The sequence below is a fragment of the Desmodus rotundus genome, chromosome 3, assembly GCF_022682495.2.
Source record: "Desmodus rotundus isolate HL8 chromosome 3, HLdesRot8A.1, whole genome shotgun sequence".
Lineage (NCBI taxonomy): Eukaryota > Metazoa > Chordata > Mammalia > Chiroptera > Phyllostomidae > Desmodus > Desmodus rotundus.
The window spans coordinates 32,720,840-32,744,376 of NC_071389.1; the positions used below are offsets into that span (position 1 = coordinate 32,720,840).

Consider the following 23,537-nt stretch of genomic DNA (forward strand, 5'->3'; position numbering starts at 1 on the left):
CTAAAGAGGCCATGGGGAGCTCGTAGGATTATAGAACCTTAGGACTGAAAGGCTTTTCAGAACTCTGTCCATGCCCCACCAGTTGCGGGGGTGGGGGGAGTGGGTTGCATGGAGAAGAAACAGTCCATCTAAGGTCACACGATTAGCTGATGGAGAGTTAGGACTGGAATCCAGGTGCCCTGATATCCTAACCCCAATACTATCCTCTCTTCACTACTCTTTAGGGGTAAGATGGGGGCATCTCGGCGCCATGGTAACCAGGAGAAACACCGCAGTCAGTGAACTTATGCCTGCATCCTGGCTCTGACATTTAGTAGCTGTGTGACATGGGAAATTTCTTCAGTCTCTCTGAGAGTCAGTTTCCTCATCTGTAAATTGAAGTAATGAGGATAGCTACTTCATAAAAAAGCACCTGACTTATAGAATTACTTTAATGATAAAATATATACATGTATGGAAAACTCTTGGTACAATGTTTGCTACAAAAAGTGATCAATAAATGTTCATTTGTGTGATGATAATTTTGTTATTACCACATTCTTTTTCTTTTCTGCTCTCTTAAATAACAGGGCAAAATTGGAAGGGCTATCTCACCTTTGTATAGAAAGGATAGATGAATATAAAAACCCTTTAAGTGAGAAGAGGTGATAATAACTTGAAAACGTATTCCTCACCACCTCATCTAGGGGTTCACTTTACCAGCTAAAATGGATTCAAAATATCTCTTTCTTTGGTGAGGGCCCCCGATGCTGTCAAAGCCATTCTGGAAGACTAGAGAACTATCCGACTTCCCTGAGATATCCATAATGACAGATAACGAGTGTTTCTAGCTAGTTTTCTCTTGGATACTCAAGTCTTTATTAAAAGGGTTTTATATTCTTGATTAAATTGTATGTACAACTTCACAAGTGTTCCTCACTCTCATCACTAGCAATACCAGAGATTTCCACACATTTTTATTTGTCTCTATTTTCCAGCACACACGGCCCATTTCTGAGCATGTTCCTACTGAGTATCTTTTGAATAAATAAAGAGTACTAACTGAAGTTTAGCCCTCACAGAAGCAGCGTGGATGGGGTGGCTACTTGGGGTGGCTACTGAACCCAGTGATTCTGCATGCCCTGAAAATAACTCCAATATGCAGGGGTGGACATGTGACCTTTTCTGTGCAGCATGTTCCTGTCCAAGGACATAGCTCATTGAACCTTAGGTCAATAACTGACATACATCAGAACAATGTGAGTTCCTCTTTGGGAAATGTGGAAGTGCAAATGGAGAAACAAGACTGGTTTTGTTAACACAGAATCATATTCATGTTAATACCTGGTGAGGCAATTCATGAACTTTACTGCCCAGATCCCCCAAGTGATGCCTGGGGAACTTTTCTATAAATGCTATGAAATACCTCAGTATCCTTCCAATGACATCATTAGAAAGGAATGTCTTGAGAAGGGAATTGTCTTAATTTGGAAAAGAATAAATTATATGATGCTGAGCTTCTACTGGAATTTTCTAATTCTAATTCCACTTCTAATGGAACTTTTGTAATTTATAAGAAATGAATAAGAATGTAAAGATGAGGCAGACAGAGAAGAAAGGAGAAGGAAGTGGGAAAATTGGATTAAAATATATAGGTATACACATATAGAAATATAGATTATCTCTATATCTGTATGAATCAAGATATGAGGAAAATGAAGCCCAAGTTAATAGAAATAGCTAAAGATGTTTTAAGAACAGGTGTGGTTAATGTTAAAGGATTTTTTGCATTGTTACAATATAAATCCCTTTCATGTCCCCAAATATTGAGGAAAATCTTATCCACATACAAAAGCTTTGTACATTAGATTAATTTTATGTGTGAGTATGTGTGTATGCCTATGGACATGCAAGAGTGTGTGTGTGTGCACATGTGTGTGAATTTCCATGTACCCAGGAGAGGAGCTGAATCCCTTGTCTGGGTCAATAAGAACATCATATGCGGGACTGAAAGATAATCCATAAACTATACTAATTCAGAGAGCTTTGACTCAGCAATAACTCAGAATACCAAGATTCCCCCCAACCCACAGAAAGGTTGGGTTGACAGGGATTTAGAGTTTCCACTGTACCTGGGGTGGGAGCTAAGCTAATTTCATTTGAATCTCAAACAATAGGAGACCACAGCTGACATCTAATTTATATAGCCTGTCTGGACAAGTGATGTTGGCAAGTTATTTCTCTGTTTGCTGCATTTCTTTATTCCAGTTAAGACTAGTACCTGGGATTCTCTACTCTCCTGTGTACTGTGAGAAGGTTGGAGCAGATGGTCCGTTCCACAGCTACTTCTCTGATATCAGACTTTCAGTATCATTTTATCCAGACCTTATCCATTCACTTATTTGTTCATACACCACTCATTCAACAAATAGTACTGACCATTTGTTATGTGTTGGCCACTACTGTAGATGCCTGGGGTATGTAAGTGAACAAAAGCATAGGAAAACCCCTGTCCTTCCATTCTGGAATACCAGGTTTTTAATAACAAGAAGTTTCTGTACAGTTTAAGCAAGAATGAAAGAAAAAAAAACAGAAAAACAGAAAAGTGGAAGGATGATGAGCTCTATTTAATGAAAAACAGTGGCTTTTCTGCTGATTGCAAACAAAAGAACAGATTGCCCTATCTAGAGTTTCAAGCCGTCAGGGAAACTACTTTCTGCCAGTAGTTCTGCAAGTGCAGGGCGCAGAACTGCTGGCAGGGTGAGCAAAGCTTACTGGGAGGCCGCATCTCTCTGCATCCAGTATTATGGACAAAACAATGAATGCTTTCTTAATAGAATAGTAAGCAGAGACAGGAGTTGGCATAATTAACATAACATGAATTTTTTTTTTAATTCCAGTTGCGGGCTGCCAACAGGAGATAGAGCAAACACAGAGAAAGGGTGAGAGCTGGGCAGAAGCTTGCTGCCCTCTTTACTCTAGAGAATTTGCTAAGGCTCTAAACCTGGGCCAAGTGGGTATAGTAAAGAGCACTGGATGAGGAGTCAGGAGAAATAACCTGACTGATTCTACATGAACTCACTGTGCGACCTTGAAGAAGTCCTACCCACTGTCTGAGCTCTTAGTTCCCTATCTCGAAAATGAGATTAGACTGAATATTCTTAAGATTAAATTATCATCTAGACCAGGGGTTTTTAAGTATACCTTTATAATTTTTAAACAGAGCCTTTGTTTCAAAAAAAACAAACAAAAAACAAAACCCCTCACATAAAGCCCTATCATCTTAAGTAATTAAAACCGAAATGTTCTAAGAGTAGAAGGGGGCAGAGGGCAGGTAAGAGTTCGCCTTCCCTCCTGCCTTGGCAGAATCGCCGTTTACATCAGTTGATAGGACTGACTATACCCTTCTGAGGAAACAGCTGCCACTGAGGCCACCACGCATCTCGTGAACCCAGCACTCGAGTCACTGCTCCATTCAACCGGAAGGCCATTAGGGAACATCCCACCTCACCTTACCTGCCAATTGCCCTCAGTCACTGCTGCAAGTCCAGACCTTCTTGGGCATCTGTCCTCACCTGGCCACTCCTCTACAGTCCTACCTCCACTAATCCAATCGAGCTCTCAAAACTTCTCCCTTCCTTCCTTCCACACCATGTTTACCCTGAACTATGGAACAATACCTATTTCGTACAGTAGTTTTGTGAATTAAATGAATTAATATATGTTAATAGATAGTGCAGTGCCTGGCACATAGACAATATCTGAGTCTTTTTATTTTTATTGTTATCATTATTCATCCTATTGTTGTTAATTGGACTACACACATGCCAGTTATACCATGGCTTATACTTCGCTGAATCCCTAGATTCAATAATTTTCCTTTACGCATCAAAAGCCTTAACTTTTGCCTCACTTGTTCCTTCTTCCCCTACCCACTTTCCTTCTTCTAAGTGAGTTCCACATCACGCAGTTGATCTATTCAACACCACGCCTTTTTACCTCAATGCTGTATCCTCAGCAAACAGAACAATGCCTGCCCTTTTAAAATATGCTATTTGAATGAATATAGACAATCTCCCAAAATCTTTTTCTCTACTTACGTCATCTCCCCTTTGCTGGCATCATCTCTCTCTCTTTCTCAAGCACACACACACACACACATACACACACCCCTACCTACAATCTCAGATGTTCACATCATATTCACCAACTGCAACTTTCAGGCTAACTTGCTGAAACACTTACTTTACAATAATTCTTTTAAGTACAATCCATTGATCCCCCTACTTAATAACCATTAGCTCCCTTCCTCCCATCATGTCCAACATTATAATTATGTCCCACAAACTCCTTCAATTCCCATGTCTCCAACCATTTTTTTCTCAGGTGGCAAACCCAAACCCAGAAGGAACTGTCATACCCACCTCATACGGGACCTGAAAAACTGGGGATAATCACACACCTAGGTAGGGTGACTTCACTTTAAAGTCATGATCTCAGTCCTCAAGCAGCTGTTATTACTGCTCAGCAATTCTAAAAGGTTATTCTAATAAGTAGGTTTCTCATTTTTTTGTTCTCTAAAAAACTGTTTCAGACCTTCTATCTTGTGGAAACCATTATTCTTTTCCCTGCCCCATTCTTAAAGGATAATCTCATCTAACGTTTTCTATTTTAGGAACCATCAGACAGGAGCATCCTCATTTTACCACAAACAAAATTAGAAACATGCCTACCTCTCTTTCCATTATCTTGTTACCATGGTGAAGGTGTCCTTCTTCCTAACAGAGGCCCTCAGCGTGTCCTCTGGATCCCACACCTCTCACTTGCTCAAGGACTGCACTCTTGCTGGTCATTTCCTGTGTCTCCTCATAACCAACCACGCTTCTCCCTGGATCAGAACCACTGGAAAATAACTGTGACCCCATGACTCCACACTCCATCACCACCAGCTGCTGCCCATTTCCCTGCTCCTCTTCTTGGCCACACTTCCGCATATAACATTCGGTTAGCACCTCATATTCTTCTATGACAATTCAGTTCACTCTGCTCTTGGTTTTCCTCCTACTCCTGGCCACTTATTTTCTGATTTCTATGAGGGTCCCTTTTTTTCTGTCCAACCTCTAAATGTTAACACCCCCAGGGTTTTATCCCATACCATCTTGTTTTTCGTCCACCTTTCTTCCTAGGTTTTCTTATCCGAATATAGGCATTACATATAATCTATACGCTAACAACGGTCAAATGTATGTTGCCAGCCCAAACTTCTCCTCTGGACTTCAGCCTTTTATATCCAAAAGACTACTAGACATCTTCTCTTAGTGATCTCACAGGTATCAAGAATCTGACATTTTTCAAAATAAATATGCCAACCCCCCTATTTCACCCACATTACTCACCTTGCAAAATTCTCCAATGCAGTCAATGGAAACAACGTTCAATCAGTCGCCCAGGCTAGAAACCTTAACTCAGTATTGACTCCTCATTCTCTCTTCACCCCCAGATATCATTAAACTTTCAATGTTTCATTTCTACTGCCACTCATCCTAATTCAAGCCACTACCTCTCACTTCTACAACAGCCTTCTTACTAATTCCCTCTATTCCACAGTAGTTCGTAATGATACTGTATTCTCCATGGAAGCCAAAGTATTGAAAAAGGGCGCATCCATTTACCTAAATGTTAATCCACCTCTCCAGCTGCTGGCCCCACTAAAAAGCCTTCATTGTCTTCCCTTTGTGATACAAACAAAACCCAAATGTTCTGATATGGATTTCAAGCCCTGCCTGATTTTAGCCCTGCCTCTCTCCAACTTCATCTTTACATCTTCCCCACCAGTTCCAAGAATTCTATCATTTACTGCCCACTAGAGGTTTCCAACCATTCTCTTCCCTCTGCTTAGCATGGGCTTTAGTGCTTCTCACCTGTCTTCTAAGCCTTCAAGCTTCAGGTTAAACATCACCTCCTCAGAGAGGCTTCCTTTGGCCATGCCTTGTAAATAGGACTCTCATGCTACTTTCTAATACTAAAGCTGGCATGTTATCATAGTTTGTCACGGTTTTAAATTATATATGTACTTGTTTATTTACTCATGTGCTGTCTTTCTCTACCATTAGACCACAAGGCCCACGAGGGGAGAAATATGCACTTTATTTACTCAGCTGTACTTAGTCCCCACCATAAAGTTGGGTCCTCAAGAAGTAACTGTTAAATAATTTTGACTAAACCCTAAGGCTGAAAAGAATATATTCTGAAAGATATTTAACTGAACTGTGAGCTTCCTAAAGACAGAGTGATGTGATTTCTCTCTACCTTTTCAGCATTCTGCACAAAGGGTAGGATCTCAGGAAGGTTTTAAAACTAAACTGAGATGCATTCTAACTTAGAGTCTGACCATTAAAACAATAGAATGTACCAATTTCACAATCTTAGCAACAGCAACTACCTAGCTCAGCCTGGGTTCTCCCAAGTTAAAGTTTAAGAACTCTAAGAGAGGCAGCACATATAATGTAGAGAGGGCCTGGGATTTAAATTGATTAAGACATGCTTGGAAGCCCAGCCTTTTCCCCTTAGCAGCTAATACCTGAAGTAATTTCTTAAAGTGCAAAAGTCTGCTTTCTAGAATTTATTAATACAGCTATAGAAATAGAGTTATTTTGAAGATTAATTTAGATAATATCTATGAAATAACAAGCACATAGCTGACTTACAATGAATGTTAGCTCCCCTCTTGGCATGTAAAAGAAACCCTATTTGGATTGGAAGTGCTCTTGGAGATTTGAAGAAAACTCTCCTGACTTTATACCTGGGGATTTGTTCAGGGTCACCCAAAATATCAGTATGAAAGCTGAAATTAGCATGTGTATCTTTTCTCTGTATTAATTTTCTTATTCTATTGAAAAAAAGGATATTAGCTTTAGATAACATGGGAAGTTAATTTCTGGTAATGGGATAACAGAACATGTGGTGCAGATGCTGGGAAATGAGTGCAGGAGGTGAAAGAACTCTAGGAAAGTGGTCTTTTGACCCCTTCAGTGCTTTCATCATGTAGCAAGCAAAGATAGGTGAGATTTATGGGGGTTGAAAGGTTTGGGGTTTTAAATAAAAGATATGAAGTAGTCAAAAAAAGAAAAGGGGATATTATAATTTTCTATGGGATGGTTCTAGGGGAAGAAGTATTATTGTATTATCATAGTAGGCATGCTTTAGAAGATAACCTTAAAAATCTATGGATAGTTAAATTTCTTATAGTATGTATCCAATACAATATTGGATACTTGCTGTGCTTGGGCTAAGATGAATGAGTCTTCAGATTCAAATACATGTTATTATAAATAAGTTATATATTTAATCCAGGCAAAGCACACGTTACTCAACACAAAGTTTGTCGTCTATTCTAAGACATACAGTATTTTTTGGACTATAAGATGTACTGGACTGTAAGACGTACAATCCCTCCTCTAGGTTTTAGAGGAGGAAAATAGGGAACTCCCCCCAAATGAGCCAGGTACGCTACATTAGGACTATAAGATGCACCCCTATATTCCTCCCAAATTGGGGGGGGGTGCATCTTATAGTCCAAAAATACAGTACATTTTCCCCCCATTTAGCATCTCTCACATCCAGATATACCTTACAGTCTTCGTCAGAGTCACGACTCAATGGTCTGAGTATTCACATCAAAACTCGCTAAACATGTCAGTAGCTTGGGAGAAACATCCCAAGATGACCATGAACATTTTTAAGAAAAGCTGCATCATTGTGTTCTTGAAAACACAGAAGCTGCTACTGTGTTTCACTGTGTGGAAAAACGTCCATTGACAACTCTGAGTCAAGAGTAATTCAGGATAGGCAGATCTGGAATGTTTTCGAAATACCTTAACACTTTATTTGCATGTGTTTCTTTAATTATGCGTGAGAGAGATCTATGATAAAAATCCCTGTATAAATGTGTTTAAAAGAGGTCTTTCAGTAAATATAAAATTAAAATTTGATGTAATAAGAAAACACTGTGTCAGAGTTTAATTGGCAACATTTTATTCTCTAGTAGTACAAAAAGTAATAGGACATCTTACAGTTGACGGCTTCTTAAATTTGATAAAATGTGGTAAGTCACACCAAATAAAATGCTGCAGGCTATGAAACATTATCTACTAAAAATGCTCCAATAACATTAATCCTATACTGATCAACAACAATTTAGATTGTGACTCTATTAAAATACCATTAACCCATTTACTGAACACGACATGTGGATAGTTATAGTACAGTAGTTAAAAGTAAGAACTCTGGAATCTACTAACCTACAATTCAATCCTGACTCCCCCATTTACCAACGCTGTGATTGTGATTTAAAACTTACTTAAATTTTCTCATATTTTTATTTTTCAAAATGGTTCAAATAATAATTATATTTTAAAGTTTGTAGTAAGGATTAAATAGATCTTTCAAATAAAGCAAGTAGCAGTATGTGGCTCCTATACATGGTTCAATGTCTGTTAACCATGGGAATATTGTTGCCATTATTATTATTATTATTATTATTATTATTATTATTATTTACTTGATTTTTACAATATCCATTTGAGATTATCTCTAAATTTATAGATGAGGAGTTTGACTCCTAAAAACTTTATGCTGAAAGAGGGTTATACAGACCACTGATTATTTAGAAAACTTGCAGTTAGTAAATTGTACTAGTCAATTAATTGTCAGATGCTCAAGCTTAAGTTCCTTGCCATTCAATATTTATAAAAGCTCAGTTGTGAGAGAAAGAAAAATAATGGAAAGTAGACTAGAGAGTATGTAGTTCATCTGCTCCTTGAGAAACTCTAAAATTTATCTTTGGATCAAGCCAGGGCACAAGAGAACACTATTTTGGTCTCATAGGACTGCTTTTATCAATGTGTCAGATAACAAAGGACTACATTGAGAGACGTTATATGGAAGAGCCCTGTGAAATTTTTCCTGACTGTTAAACATGTGTCTGAGAATGTTTATCACATTATAAACTACATTCTTTGAAGACTCTTCCCCTATGTTCTTCCCCTCCCCGGGTCTCAGTGTCAATAAAAGTTGCATTTGTCCTGAGAAACAGAACTCAGTGTGTAATGGTTAGTGTGAGCCATGTGTCCAACCCTGTATTTCTCTTTGCTGTGGTTACTTGGAAACTAAAAATCAAGCTCGTTACTCAACCCCAACAAATGTGGGTATAACCTTACTCCTGGTTTCCTCTTTTCCCTCCTCTCATTTTGCCAGAAGGGAAAGTTTGTGAGATGTCTCTACACTGGGAGAGAGCCTAGTGCCTTCTGGGCACCGACAGAAGACCATGTAGTTGGATCACTTCTAGAGTTGCTAGTGACAAAGCTGGAAACATAGACATGCCAGCTGGGTGCCTGGGAAGCAATGATAAGCTCTGTATTTTTATAATTTACTCCAAAAAATTTATGGCAAGTGAAATTATAATAAGTCAACAAATAAAAAATATATAAGTAAAATATATAAGGAAATACTAAACACGTATCTTAATTTCATAGTTTCCTATGGGAAAAAAATGAATTAAACTACCTTGCCTTACCTCCAACCCTGGTTTGCAATGAACAGTTCTCTACAATCAACAAAATATAGAACAGAAGGGTGAAGGTCAACTGATACCAGGCAGAGCAAGATTCTAAGGAGAACAGTACAAATGCACTTTGAACTGAAAATCATTTGCCAGCACCTGCCTGGCTGGAGCCCTCCCCAACTGCCCACCAGCTGCTGTTGGAGATTTAACTCCACCCCATGAGCACACTCATGTGTCAACCCTGACCACTGCACTGCTTTACGAGCAGTTTGGAGGCTTTAGAAAGGCAGCAGGCTGATGAAGCTCCCTTGAGAAGAACAGGATCTGGGTTTGAAATCAGTTATGCCACTTATAAGCTGTGTGACCTTAGGTAAGTCACCCCTCTGAAACTTGTTTCCTCATGTATTATGTAGGGATAATGGCACTGTGTAACAGTAGATAAAATAGTAGTATCAAGATTCTATAGAAATAATACCGGTGAGAAAACCAGAAATGTTCACTGTTCCTCTTCTGTTTGAGCTTTGGTTTCTATAAAATGAAGCAGTTGAATTAGAAAGTCCCAGAGGCAGATCAACTCCCAAGTCTCTGGTTTGCAGAGCAGTTGCACAGAAGGGGGGTTGGTGGGGGGGAGGTTGGGAGGTAGGCAGCTGGATGTAAGAAATCATCAGAGAATTGCTAGTTTTCTTGACAACCGTCAGTAGCCCACAGGAGCCCATTTTGTTCGTGGTCAGTGGGTGACTTGGGGTGCTGACAAATTTGAAAGGGAAGCATTTCACAGTGTGAATGTGAAAGGTAATTCCTGACTAATCCATAAAAGTCAAATGGTACCAAAAAAGAAAAAAATAATATAGGCATTTAATCTTTCAATGTTCAAATACATCTACAATACATGTCCAGAAAATAGCATATTTTGGTGCATTTTCTGGAAAATACATAGAAAAGGCCTATTTTGAAGAATTTAGATATTTGAAGTCATAGACTATTTATTTGGCCTTTTCATGTATAGACACTTACTATGCATATCATTTAGTCTTCATGATAAGATAGAAAAGTAGGGTTTAATGGCTCCATTTCATAGATGGGGAAATGACACAAAGAATGTTTGAATAATTCACCCACAGTCATACAGCCAGCAAGTGCTGAAATGAGATACAGAGCACAGATCATTGGCTTCAAAGCCCACACTTGGAATTCTTTCTCTTAAACCAGGCTGCCTCCCCAAGAGAACTAGAGCTGCCTACATCAACCAGACCAAGTGTACACAGAGCGTAATTAGACTAAGTCTTCAGACAGTCTAAGCAGATGGGTTATGATAGTTTCCATATTGGAAAGAAAAGAAGAGTAATAGAGGACAGTATGAAAAGCTGATAAAAATTTTTAAAAAAAACAGTAGAAAATAGATGGTTGGACTTTTACAGATTAAAAATTACCTTCCTATCCATTAACTCATTTGTTCATCACAATTACTTTGTGCAGTGAGTACTGCCATCTCCATTTTAAACGAGGAAGCAAGCTCAGAGGGGATGAATAACTATCTCATGGTCACCTAGATGATGAATGAGAGTGTAAGCTCCAACCTTTCTTCCAAGTTCCTGTCCTTTTCAGCACACCAAGTCAGCTAGGTTTCTACCCTCATGGCCTGGACACTGTTACTCTGTAGAGGGATGTATTCTCTTCTAGATCTTCAATGGAAAATTCATTCACAAGATACAAAAAAAAAATTAGCCCCTCTTTTGAGTTCTGTACAAATTTCAACATGGTGTGTGCACATGGTACTGGTGGTGGGGAGAGGGATCCCTGCACCAACAAGCAATTCTCAGACACCAGCAGGGTTTCTACAATCCAACTCGATTCTGACACTGTCTACCCAGAGATAGCATCAGATGACACTGGTTGAAGTGCCCCTCACCCCCAACTTCAGAAGTCATTCTCAAGCCCAGGTTGTCACCTGTACTTTTGAGCAACCAGCTATAAATCAGAGGTTTCCAAGACCCCCTTTTTGGGTTCAGTTAACTTGCTGGAGCAGCTTGCAGAACTCAGAAAAACACTGTACTTATTAAATTACCAGTTTACTATTAAAGGATATAATTTAGGAACTGCGACATGGAAGAGATAGATAGGGCAAACCATGTGGGAAGGGCCATGGAACTCCCAGGCCCTCTCCAGGCACACCATTTCCCCCCACATCTGTATGTGTTCACCAACCTAAAAGCTCTCCAAACCATATCCTGTTGGGTTTTTATGGTGACTTCATTACAGAGGCATAATTCATTAAATCATTGGCCACTGTCAAATGAACTCAGTCTCCAGCCCCTCTCCACTTCCTCGAAGTGTATGCACCTCTGTGTGTGTAAATCCCAAATCTCTAATCTTGTGGTTGGTTCTAGGGCAACCAGCATCCTTAAGTTACCTAAGGGCTTTCCAAAAGTCACTTAATTAACATAACAAAAGCACCTCCTTATTTTTTAATTTTTATTGCTGACACTATTACAGATGTCCCCATTCACCCCTGCTCCACACCTTTGCCCACCTCCAGCCAGCACCCTCTTCCCTCTGCCCATCACCACACTGTTGTCTGTGTCTGTGTGTTGTGCATATATGTTCTTTGGCTACTCCCATCACTTTCTTTCATCCAGTCCCCACTCCCTCCTCCCCTCTGACAGCTGTCAGTCTGTTCCATGTATCCATGTCTCTATTTTGTTTGTCAATTTATCTTGTTCATTAGATTCCACATGTAAGTGAGATCATATGGTATTTGTCTTTTCCTGACTGTCTTATTTCTCTTAGCATAATAATCTCCAGATCCATTCCAAGGGTTTTAAAAACTGATTAAAAAACACAAGTTTAGGCAACTGTTCATTTCTCCAAAGTTACACACATAGGAAGTTGTTGGGTCAAATAATATTCTGTACAATCCAGATCTGTCTTGGAGGACTGGCACTAATGTTACTCAGTCCACCCTTTCTTAATTATGCTATGGTGCCTCTTTTGACATTCTATAAAATGACTTTCCCAAGATCATTTACCTATCTGTGTTTCCCAAGGGAATTTTCTTATTTTAAGGGAATTTTGTAAAGAGATTTTCTTGATTTTACTTTTGTAACTCAGAGCCCTGTAAAGAATTTTGAGATTGTCAGTGTTTATTAGCATTTCACAAACTGAACTGAAATTCAGCTTTGGTATAGACTCCGATGTTAAAGATCCTGGACTGATACTATCTTAGCTATGAAATAGTCAAGGACACATCCAATCCTGATATAATAATTGGAAGCAGATTTACCTGTTTTAAACAACTAAAAAACTGAACAAAATATATTAAAATTTTGTTTTCAGATATTGGACAATAGGCAATGACTAAAATAAGAGGAAAAAGTGAGGTGAGCCTTGTAATTAACTAGGTTTGTTTGTTTGTTTGTTTGTTTTACCTGGAGGCATATTTGGGACCTTGGAGAAGGGAAGGGACACCAAGAACAGCCTAATGGTGTTGCTAAACTGAAAAGATAGAAATCACAGTCCAGAGATTCTGGGGTGATAAGGGTTAGTCCTTGAGAAGAGGGAAGTTTCCAGAAAAAGAGCTTCAGAAATTTGCATAGTGGTGGCCTGGAGTCCTTGCTGACTTCAAATATATGTGTAGGGGTAAAACTCCATGAGGACAGGAAAGAGGCAACTAGGGAGAGCTGTGAGTTGAACAATTTCCAGAGATCATAGAAGAAGTCTGAGTGGAGAGGCCTCCTTGATCCCTTGGATCATTTAGTAAAGACCCCAGAAGGGCCAGGCCTTAGAAACAGAGGTAAACTATTCTTAGAATAAAGCCACTCTAGATATTCCCCAAAATATTTTAAAAACAAACTTCAAAATGATCGTCCTGAACTGCAAGTAACTCAACTTCTGGCCAAAACAAAATCCAAGTCTTTAAAGAAAGACAACAAAGTACAAACATATAACAATGTTAAATCCACAATGCCCAGCAGTAAATTAAAAATTAAAGAAATATCAAGAAATAGGGAAATGTGATCAATAATCAGAAGAAAAATAAGTCAATAAAGCAAACTCATAAATTGTAGATATAATAAAATTCAGTATACAAGAACATTATAAGAGCAACTATAATAATGTCAAGTATTTAAAGGAAAAAGGCATAATGAGGAGACAAATAGAAGATATAAACAAATAAAATGGAACTTCTAAAGATGAGAAATACAAATCTGAAATGAAAATTCACTGGACAGAATTAATCTCAGATTAGACACTGCAGGAGTAAAGATTAAAAAGCTTGAATGCATAGCATTAAAAACTATACAAAATGAAGCATAGGGATAAAAAAGACTAGAAAATTATGAGTCTCAGTGACAATATCAAATAGTTTAATACATGTGCAATTGGAGTCACAGGAGGAGCAAAGAAAGGACAAACATGATAATTCTATGTGAAAAAATAGTGGCTAAAAATGTCCAAATTTGATGAGAAATATAAACCCACAGATCCAGATCCATGAAGCTCAATGAACACCAAGTAGAATACCACCCCAGGCATGTTATAATAAAATTTGTGAAAACCAGAAATAAAGAGAAAAATCTTAAAGACAGCAAGGCAAGGGGGAAGAGACAATACTATGTAAAGCTGTAGAAATCTCATCAAAACCTTGCAAGCCAGCAGACAGTTGAATGTTATTTAGAATGCTGAAACTGTCAACTTAAAATTAGAGCAAAAATATGTTTTATAATTTCATATATATTAAACTCTAGAAATGACAAACCTAATCTGTAAAGGAAGAATGCAGATCAGTAGTAGCCTGAGTCAAGGGGTCACAGATGAAGGGAAGAGGCACAACGGAACTTCTGGGACTGATGGAAGTATGCTGTCTTGATTGTGGTGGTAGGTCCATGGACATACAAATTTGTCATCACTTATTACCTCTACTCTTAAAATATGTCCAGTTTATTGTATGTAAATGACAAGTTAATAAAGTTGATTTTCTTTAAAAGGACAAAGTTCTTATGGAGCTTCTCCTTTACTGTAAAATAGAGAATTAAATGAGCAATAACAGCATGTTAAATGGTATGTTGGGGAAATCCAGGAGTGTGGCAGTTCATTACAGAAACAACTAACACAAATTAGGGGCTTAGGAAGATTTCTCAGGGAAAAGCTGAGATCTGAGAAAGATATCAGAGTAGTCTCTGAAATAGACATAATAGCATGTGCGAATGCCCAGAGCAAGAGAGAATGGTGTGTTTAAAAACGATGACAACATAGGTTTTGAAGAGATATTTAGGAAGCAGAATCAAGAGAATTGTCAGGATTTGGTGATTGACTAGATTCTGGAAAGAGCAGAACAAAGAATAAGACCCTGGATTGTGCCTTGGACACTAAATGAGTGGTAGTGGCATCTTCCAAAATCGTAGACCCCAAAGGAGAATCAGTGTATGGGGATGATGATAAGTCTAGTTTTGAATGGGATTTGAGGTGCCCACAATATACCAAAGACAAGATATGAAAATAGTAGATGAAAACATAAGTTTTTATATAAAATCAGACAACCAGGAAGAAACATGCAGTTGGTAATTAATGACAATGGATTATTTGAACTTCCCTAGCAGAGTTCAGAAATTGATAAGAAATGAGGACCAAGCAAGTTGAAGATTACTAATATTTAGAAAATTAGCAATGGGAGAAGAACCTATACAAGAATAGAAGAGCTACTGAGAAAAAGACAAACATGAGAGAGTAGTCTCATGAAATCTAAAACTTTAGGACAGTGTGGTCAACAGCCTCAAGTGCATTTAAAAGATGAGGAGTGAAACTGTCTATTGGATTTGGTGACAAGGCCATTGTTGACCTGTGAAGAGCAGTTTTGTTGGAGTAGTGGCGACAGTGGTGAAGAGTCACTGAAAAATGAATGTAAAAAAATAAAAACAGGAAGTATAGAAAACTCTTTCAAAAAGTTTTTCTACCAGAGGAAAGACTTCAAAGTAATTGTGCAGTCAAAGAATTTTCCCACTGAAATATAGGAAAGACTTAAGTATTTTAAATGGGATGAGTAGATGCACAGAGATTTTGAAAAGGAACTTACGACACCTTTTCATCCTCCAGTTAGCTTGATCCAGGACTAAGAGGAATAGGAGAATCTGAAGTGTCTGGGTAATACTTTTGACTCCAAAGTCCCTTCATCTCCATAAGTGAAACCAAGGAGAATCACAGTGGTTATAAATCACACAATCATATAATTTGGGAATAGGAGGGATATTAAAAGTGACCAAGTTCGACTTCGCTGGAAATATCTATCCTACAGCAGAAGACATCAAAGGATTTCATGTTTTAATATGTTTTTTAGAAAAATGGGATGCCCTAGAGAAAAGATAAAAATACCAATAAACACAAAAAGGTGTTTCATACCGCTATTATTTAAGTAAGTGTAAAAGAAAACCCTAAAATAACATATTCCTCTATCAAATTGGCAACTATTAAAATAATACCCAGTATGACGAAGAGTACAGAAATGAGCAATCTTTTACATAGTTCAATGAGACTGTATATCGCTACAAAATTTTTCTACAGGGCAATTTGACAATATATGGCTGTTTATACCCTTTGACTCTGTAATTTACCCTGCTAACTTTTTATCCTAGGGAAACAATTATTATTCTCACGCAAGAATGTTCATTGCTGAAATGACAGGTTATATATAAGAGCAAATACTTAGAAACAATGTAAATGCATAAAAATGGATTTCTTTTAAATAAGTTACATGTATATGATGAAATACTTTGTTGCCATTAACATATTTTTGCAAACTATAATAATATATGTTTGTGATATATTGCTATACAAAACAACTGTTTAAAAACCAATAAAAAGCCAGAGTATGTTTATGATCTCAATTTTATAAAGTGCAAGGGACATGCACAGACATGCATCTACACAGCACATACATGTACACAAAGTACATGAAATAAGCCATAATATTAATAGTAGTGTCATCCTGACTTGTGTAATGTCAGGTGACTTTTTTGGTGTTTTCTTTAAGCTTTTCTATACTTCAGAATATAAACTTTCTGTAGTGAACACATATTACTCTATGACCAGATAAATTAACAGAAATTATGAAAAAAGTCATATTCAAAACCATAAAGAAATACTTTTAATCCAAAGCAATTTAAAAAAAGAGCACAAGTTTAAATTTTCATATCATCTCTCACAATTAAAAGCACATAGGAAAAAACAACAAACCACTGTTTTAGAAAGCAAGAAAATCCTGTTTTCATCAATAAACATAAGTGAAGACAATTTAAAAAGGAACAGTTACTAGGTGCCAAGCATTTCATTTGCTTCAACTCATTTGACACAATTACTCTTGGAACTGTTTCACTGACCCCATTTCAAAGATGGGGAAAGTGTTGGAAGACATTAGACTTTGCCCAAGTCCAGAATTCAAACGTAGATCTTTCCAACCTTCAAGCTGTACCTGATTCCCTATGTGTTGCTGCTCCCAGAGTTAACAGGTATTAAATTAGAGAATTTTATTTCTGAAAGTAACCAGGGACCAATTTAAAATCTCTAAAAATACTGCATCAGAAAAAATGGTGCTGTGAAACCCTTTTAAATTTCTTGTTAGAAAATAACAGCTACAGGCTGTTACTAAGAAAACTGCACCAAAATTACAGGCTCCTTTCAATAAGTCAGTCTCTAATATCTCTAAGCACTAGACTATTTAATTTGAATTTGGCTGTTGTGACAAATACAATAAATTAACTTGTGAAATTAATCATTTTGTTTTTAATGAAAACATAAATATAGAAGCTTTGCTGTGTTCTATACATATGGCTGGAAGGGATAATGGTTTATGTTGAAAAATACTACTCTGCAGGAATTTCTACGGCTGTTTATGCTATAATTCAATTTGTTCTATTTAAATACAAAAATATGCTAGTCCTTCAGGCAATTAGTCCAATTAAAACCACAATGAGATATCATCTCACACATGTCTGAATGGCTATCATCAATAAATCAACAAACAAAAAGTGTTGGTGAGGATGTGGAGAAAGGGGAGTGCTTTTGTGCGGTTGGTGGGAATGCAGATTGCTGCAGCCACTGTAGAAAGCAGTAAATTAAACATGGATCTGCCTCTTGACCCAGTGATCCCACTTCTGGGAATACATCTGAAGGAACCCAAAACACTCATTTGAAAGAACATAAGCTCACTTATGTTCATTGCAACATTATTTACAATCACCAAGATAAGGAAGTGCCCAAGTACATCAGTAGATGAGCGGATAAAACAACAATGGGACATTTACACAATGGAACACTACTTGGCTGTAAAAAGAAGAAAATTTTACCCTTTGTGACAGTATGAATAGACCTGGAGAACATTATGCTAAGTGAAGTAAGCTGGCCAGAAAAAGATAAGTACCACATGATTTCACTCTTATGTGGAATCTAATGAACAAACTGAACTAACAAGGAAAATGGGGACAGAGTCGTAGATGGAAAATAGGATGACAGCTGTCTGGGGGGAGGTTAGAGGTGGAGGGACTGAGCAAAAAGAAAAAAGGACTCCTAGACATAGACAACAGTGTGGCGATTGCTGGGGCGAGAGAGGTATGAGTCTAAATGGTTTAAAAAAAAAGAGGTATGGAGTGGTCAATTCACTAAAATTATAGCCTAATTTCTTCCCTCAACTCCTGCCTCCTTTGCCCTTTCCTTCCACTGTCAAAATACTTTAAAAGAGTAACCCGCATTCACTATTGCTGTGCCTTTGATGCTCATTTATTCCTAACACAACCAGTCTGATTTCTTTTCATACCATGCCACTGAAATGGCTCTAAAAACATCATGGTGATCTCCTGGTTGTCAAAGGCAATGGCTGTCCTCATCCCACTTGACCTTGCCATGGTACCATTGACCTAATTTATGTCTCTTGCTCAATCCTTTCTTTATCTCCAGACTCCCATATCCAACTGCCTCTTCAACATTTCCACTTGGATTCTAATAAACACCACAAATTTAACATGCCCCAAACTGACCTTCTGATCTTACTCTATGAACCCACTCCACATGCAGTCTTTGCCACTTCAGTTGATGGCTATTCCATCCTTCTAACTCAGAGCAAAAATCCTGCATCCTCCTTGACCCCTCTCTATCTTTTACCACATATCCAGTCCTTTAAGAACAACTATTGGGCTTACTTTAAAAATAAATCCAGTGAGCAATCCACTGCCACCACTCTGGTTCAAGTCACCACCATTTCTTGCCTAGATAACAAAAATAGCTTCAAAACTGGTCTCCTTACTTGTAGCCCTAAAATCTATTATAAACCTTGCAACCAGAGTAACCTGTCCAAAAGGAAAGCTTTCTGAAACATACTCAGTCAAGCAAGCAGGTATTTCCAGGGAGGAGCTATGGCTACCTGCCCTGGGTTAAGAGGAGGATGGAGCTCAGGAACAGCCAGCCATATTTGTTTATTGGCCATTTAGAGAAACACTTTTTAAGTACAATAATTCATGTAAATCTCACAATCATTTTAGGATCCAGGATTTATCATTTCTGTTTTACAAGCCAGCAAACAGGCTCATGAAGTGGCATCATTCCTTCATTTATTCATCCATTTATATATCTATTCTCTTACTATTTATCAAGACCTGCTATGTGCCAGGCTCTACAACTAACCCAGAGCTCTCAGCCAGTCCTGGTAGAGCAGAAATTCAAATTCCTGGCTGCTCACCTTTAAGTTCAAGGGTCTTTTTCTTTCAATACAGCTGCACGGGGAACATCCAATGAGGACCTTTTCAGATTTTTTTGGGGGGGGTGAATAAAAATCATGTGAGGAAATGACACAAATATTACATTTGAAAAGCAATTACAGTACTTTATGTACAATAATTGGCTCTTAATACACGTAAAATGTGTCAAATGAATAGATGAGTGTATGAGTGCGAGGGTAACAATGTTATTGCTTTTCCTATCCCACAGGACTCCAGTGTATTGTGAGGGTCAAATGATACTGTGCTGTAAACAGTCTTGACAAGAGACTGTTTTAATAGCTTTTTAAATTGTTGCTTTAAATATTGTTTGGAAATAGGTAATGATGCACAGGGCTGGGTTAGATTCACTTCTCTACAGAGCGACAACACTGGATTACAAGTTACGGCCCTGTCTGGTTTTCCTTCACAAAATAAGCACCTACATTTATTTCCCCCGTATACCAGCAGATACACGCCCAAAATGGGGTTCAATATCTGTTTTTTGAACTACCCTATGAATTCCAATTTTATAGATTAGAAAGTTGAAGCTCTGAAGCCCAAGTGAATAGTATAAATTCACCCAGCTTTCAAGTGGCAGAACTAAAATATGTACTCAGTTTTTCTGTGTCTGAGGACACTCTGTAAAACATACTACTTTTTTGACTAAATGTTTGGTATCACAAACTAGATAACACTAAAACAGTAACAGTTAGGTAAAACTTTATCATTGATTTGGTACTTTCCCATCCTCATATTTTCTATTTTACTATTACAACGACACTTGGCAAGCACAATTTATAGATGAGAAAACCTAGGCCTGGAGTGTCCCAGATGTGCAGCATTGCCCAAGGTCACAGAGCAAGCAAATGAAGGAGTAGGCAAGGAGTAAGAGATGTGGGGTCATCTCTTCTCCAGGCTCAACATCTCTAGCTCCTGCATCCTCATTTCCACACCCTTCTCCTCTCAAACTGACCTGTCCCGGGAAAGCTACAGGATCCTCTTAAGATGGGGCACCACAACTGTACTCATCACACCAGGACAGAAGAATATGGCCCTTCGACTTGCACAGATTTCTAAAAGGAGATACTCTGTCATCCAAAAAGAGCTGCCTAGGCTCCAGAGACATGACTGGTGAGGAACTGAGCCAGCTAGCAAAGTGTTTGACAAAACCTGACTGCTGGGGGTTCTCAAGTTGCAAAGGCAAGGACTTCTTGAATGTGCCCAGTGACCTGCATGCACTATAACAGACTCAGGTTCTGCAGGCACTGCCAGGGTGGTGTGACATGCATCCAAGTCTTTTTTCCCCTTTTATATTATTTTTCTGCTTGAAAAGTCGAGTCCTCCTTCTTTGGCAGGTTTTGGAGCCATGTGACTGACACATTTCTGGCAAGTACTATAAACGCGATGGGATTGTGTCTAAGAGAAACTGTCATTGTGTAAAACTAGGACTAAATATCTGTGCTCCCTCTTGGGGCTTTTAAAGGTGAATACCATTTCTGAGAGTTGAAAAACAGCTTTAATTACCGAGATAGCAAGTCAAGGGGGAAACATGGTTTTAATGAAGTTTATATTTAAACACAACAGAAATGCATAGTAACATTTACTGGTATTAAAAAAAGGAAGAGTATTATTAATTTTGCTCCACTTAGATTCAGTTATATTCAGTTTAACAAACATTACAAATACAGTGTAAATTGCATTTATTCTTAAGTATAAATACCATTCTATCAGGAAATCAAAAGAATTAGAGACTGAGAAGTAACACATTTAATTCATTCATTTTTTTAAGTTTATCCATTTATCCAACAAATATTTATTGAGCACAGACTCTGGAAACAAAGTCTAGGTGTAAATCAGGTATCTGTCATTTAATAGCCCTGAGCTATTATTTTTAATCATTATTATTGTTACTACCACATATTAGGCACTTTTCTAGGTACTTGGGTGACAAGTAATCAGAGAGCAAAGGTTCACAGTCTCATGCAGCTTGAATTCAAGTTATTTCTGTTTGCTGTTTTGCTGTCAGACAGCTGGCTGCTGCTCGTGTGGCTGTTAATCTACTTGCTATGGCAGCCCTTTATCTTTTATTTTCCTTCATTTGTTTTACTGTGGACTCTGAAGGCAGCCAAGAAAACTAATTAGAAACATGTCTAAAGCAAGAATCAAAACCCAGGAAATGAGAATCTGAGGATGCTCTGGAGGACCTAAGAGGAGAAACCATGGTGCTTCTCCTTGCAGAAACCGAGGTGACAAGACACAGGTAGGCAACAATTAGGTAATAACACAAGATAGTTTCTTGAGCTCAAAACATTGGGTAGGCCAAAAAGTTTGTTTGTTGTTTTCCATGAAATGGCTCTAGTAGTGCTTAGTTGTCTTAAACTTCATCCAAAACAATTTTGTTACATTGTATTGTGACAGCTGTCATATCAGCGTGCATTTAAAAAAAAGATGAATTTTTGTGTAGCCATTTTAACATTGAATATGGGAGAAAATACACAACATTTTCGACATATTATGCTTCATTATTTCAAGAAAGATAAAAACGCAACTGAAATGCAAGAAAAGATTTGTGCAGTGCATGGAGAAGGTGCTGTGACTGACTGAACATGTCAGAAGTGGTTTGTGAAGTTGCGTGCTGGAGATTTTTCACTGGATGATGCTCCACAGTCTGGTAGACCAGTTGAAGTTGATGGCAATCAAATGGAGACATTGAGAACAATCAACACTGGCTACCAACACGCAGGAGATAGCCAATATACTCAAAATATCCAAATCAATAAAGTTATTAGTGAAAATGAAAAGTGTGTCTCTTATTTTACAGAAAAAACTAAATGGACTTTTTGGCCAACCCAATAGTATGCCATGGAGCTCCCACCCAGTGTCAAATTCCTGACCTGTTTTAAGGTGGACAGTTAATTAACTTAAAATTTTTGTAATCTCCTACTATATATTAGGCCATTTATCAGATGCTTAGAGTTAAAAAGAATAAGTTAATGTTGTTATTCTTTTTTTTTTTAGGCAGGCATGGCTACTTTATTCAATGGCTGATCCGTGTAATTGCCAAGGCCACACTATGTACAGCTAAGAGAGGTGGAGCTTTATTTCTTGGTCTCTTCCTCCTTGGACAGAGTTTTGGTGATTTCCTCCTTCTTGGCCCGGAGCCGCTCTTCCCGGCGCCTGCGAGCTTCCCTGGTCTTAGACCTGCGGGCCTCAGCCCCATCAGCCAGAAGCTTCTTGCGAGCCTTGTCCGCCTTCAGCTTATGGATGTGTTCCGTGAGAATCCGCTTGTTTTTGAACACGTTCCCCTTCACTTTCAGGTACAGGCTGTGGTACATGTGGCAGTCAATCTTCTTAGATTTGGGTATCTCCTGAGTAGCCGGTGAAGGATTCTCATCCTTCTCACCCGGGTCACTTTCTCGGGCATTCGAGCATTGGCAGTACCCTTCCGCTTACCTATGCCCGTAAGCCTGCCCTTCCTGCGGGCCGAGGTGTTTTTCCGGCATCAAGCCCGGGAATGGACTGTCACAGGCTTCCGGATGATCAGCCCATCTTTGATCAGCTTCCGAATCTGCTGACAGGAGTTGGCATTGGCGATTTCATCGGTCTCATTGGGGTCCAAGCAGACCTTCTTTTTGCCACAGCGGAGGACGCTGGCGGCAAGCCTCTTCTGAAGCCTGAGCATACTCATGGCTGCTACCGCGTGGCGAAAGGAAAGCAATGTTGTTATTCTTAAGAAAGACACATAAACAACTATATTAGAAGTCAGAGGTGATAATGCCGTCATGAAAGAAGTACAAGCTGCTGCGGAAAGAAGGAGTAATGAATTTATTTAACAAAGAATTAGTGAGTGCCAACTCTGCATCAGCACTGAGTTAGGTGCTGGTAACACAGTAGTAAATTAAACAGACAAGACATAAAGCTTACTTCTAGCGCAGTAAGATAAAATTAATTTTAATAAGAACAATAAAACAGGTAAGTTCAGATGGCGATAAACACTATAAATAAAATGAGACCTAATGATTTAATAGTGATGCTGACATTTGGGGTTATGCTACTTCAATTGGGTAGTCAGGGGAGACTTCTGTGAAGAGCGAACATTGGAGTGGAGGAAAACACGGCAAGGAAGTCTCTTGAAGATCAGGATGAGAGAGACTATTTGCTTCTCAGGTCCCCTCGCACCCTCCTCAGTTCTGCTCTTTGCCATACAAGAGAGTTCACCTGTATGTATTGAGTTGAATCTTACGGAATTGCTGATT

General features: G+C 38.4%; 1 protein-coding gene and 1 pseudogene across 3 annotated transcripts in view; both read right to left on the minus strand.

Annotated features, from left to right (window-relative positions):
• AGBL4 (AGBL carboxypeptidase 4) overlaps positions 1 to 23,537 on the minus strand; it is a 1,086,758-nt gene that overhangs the window by 507,412 nt on the left and 555,809 nt on the right. The gene's annotated exons all lie outside the window — the stretch shown is intronic.
• On the minus strand, positions 22,370 to 22,975 carry LOC112314563 (large ribosomal subunit protein eL19-like; annotated as a pseudogene).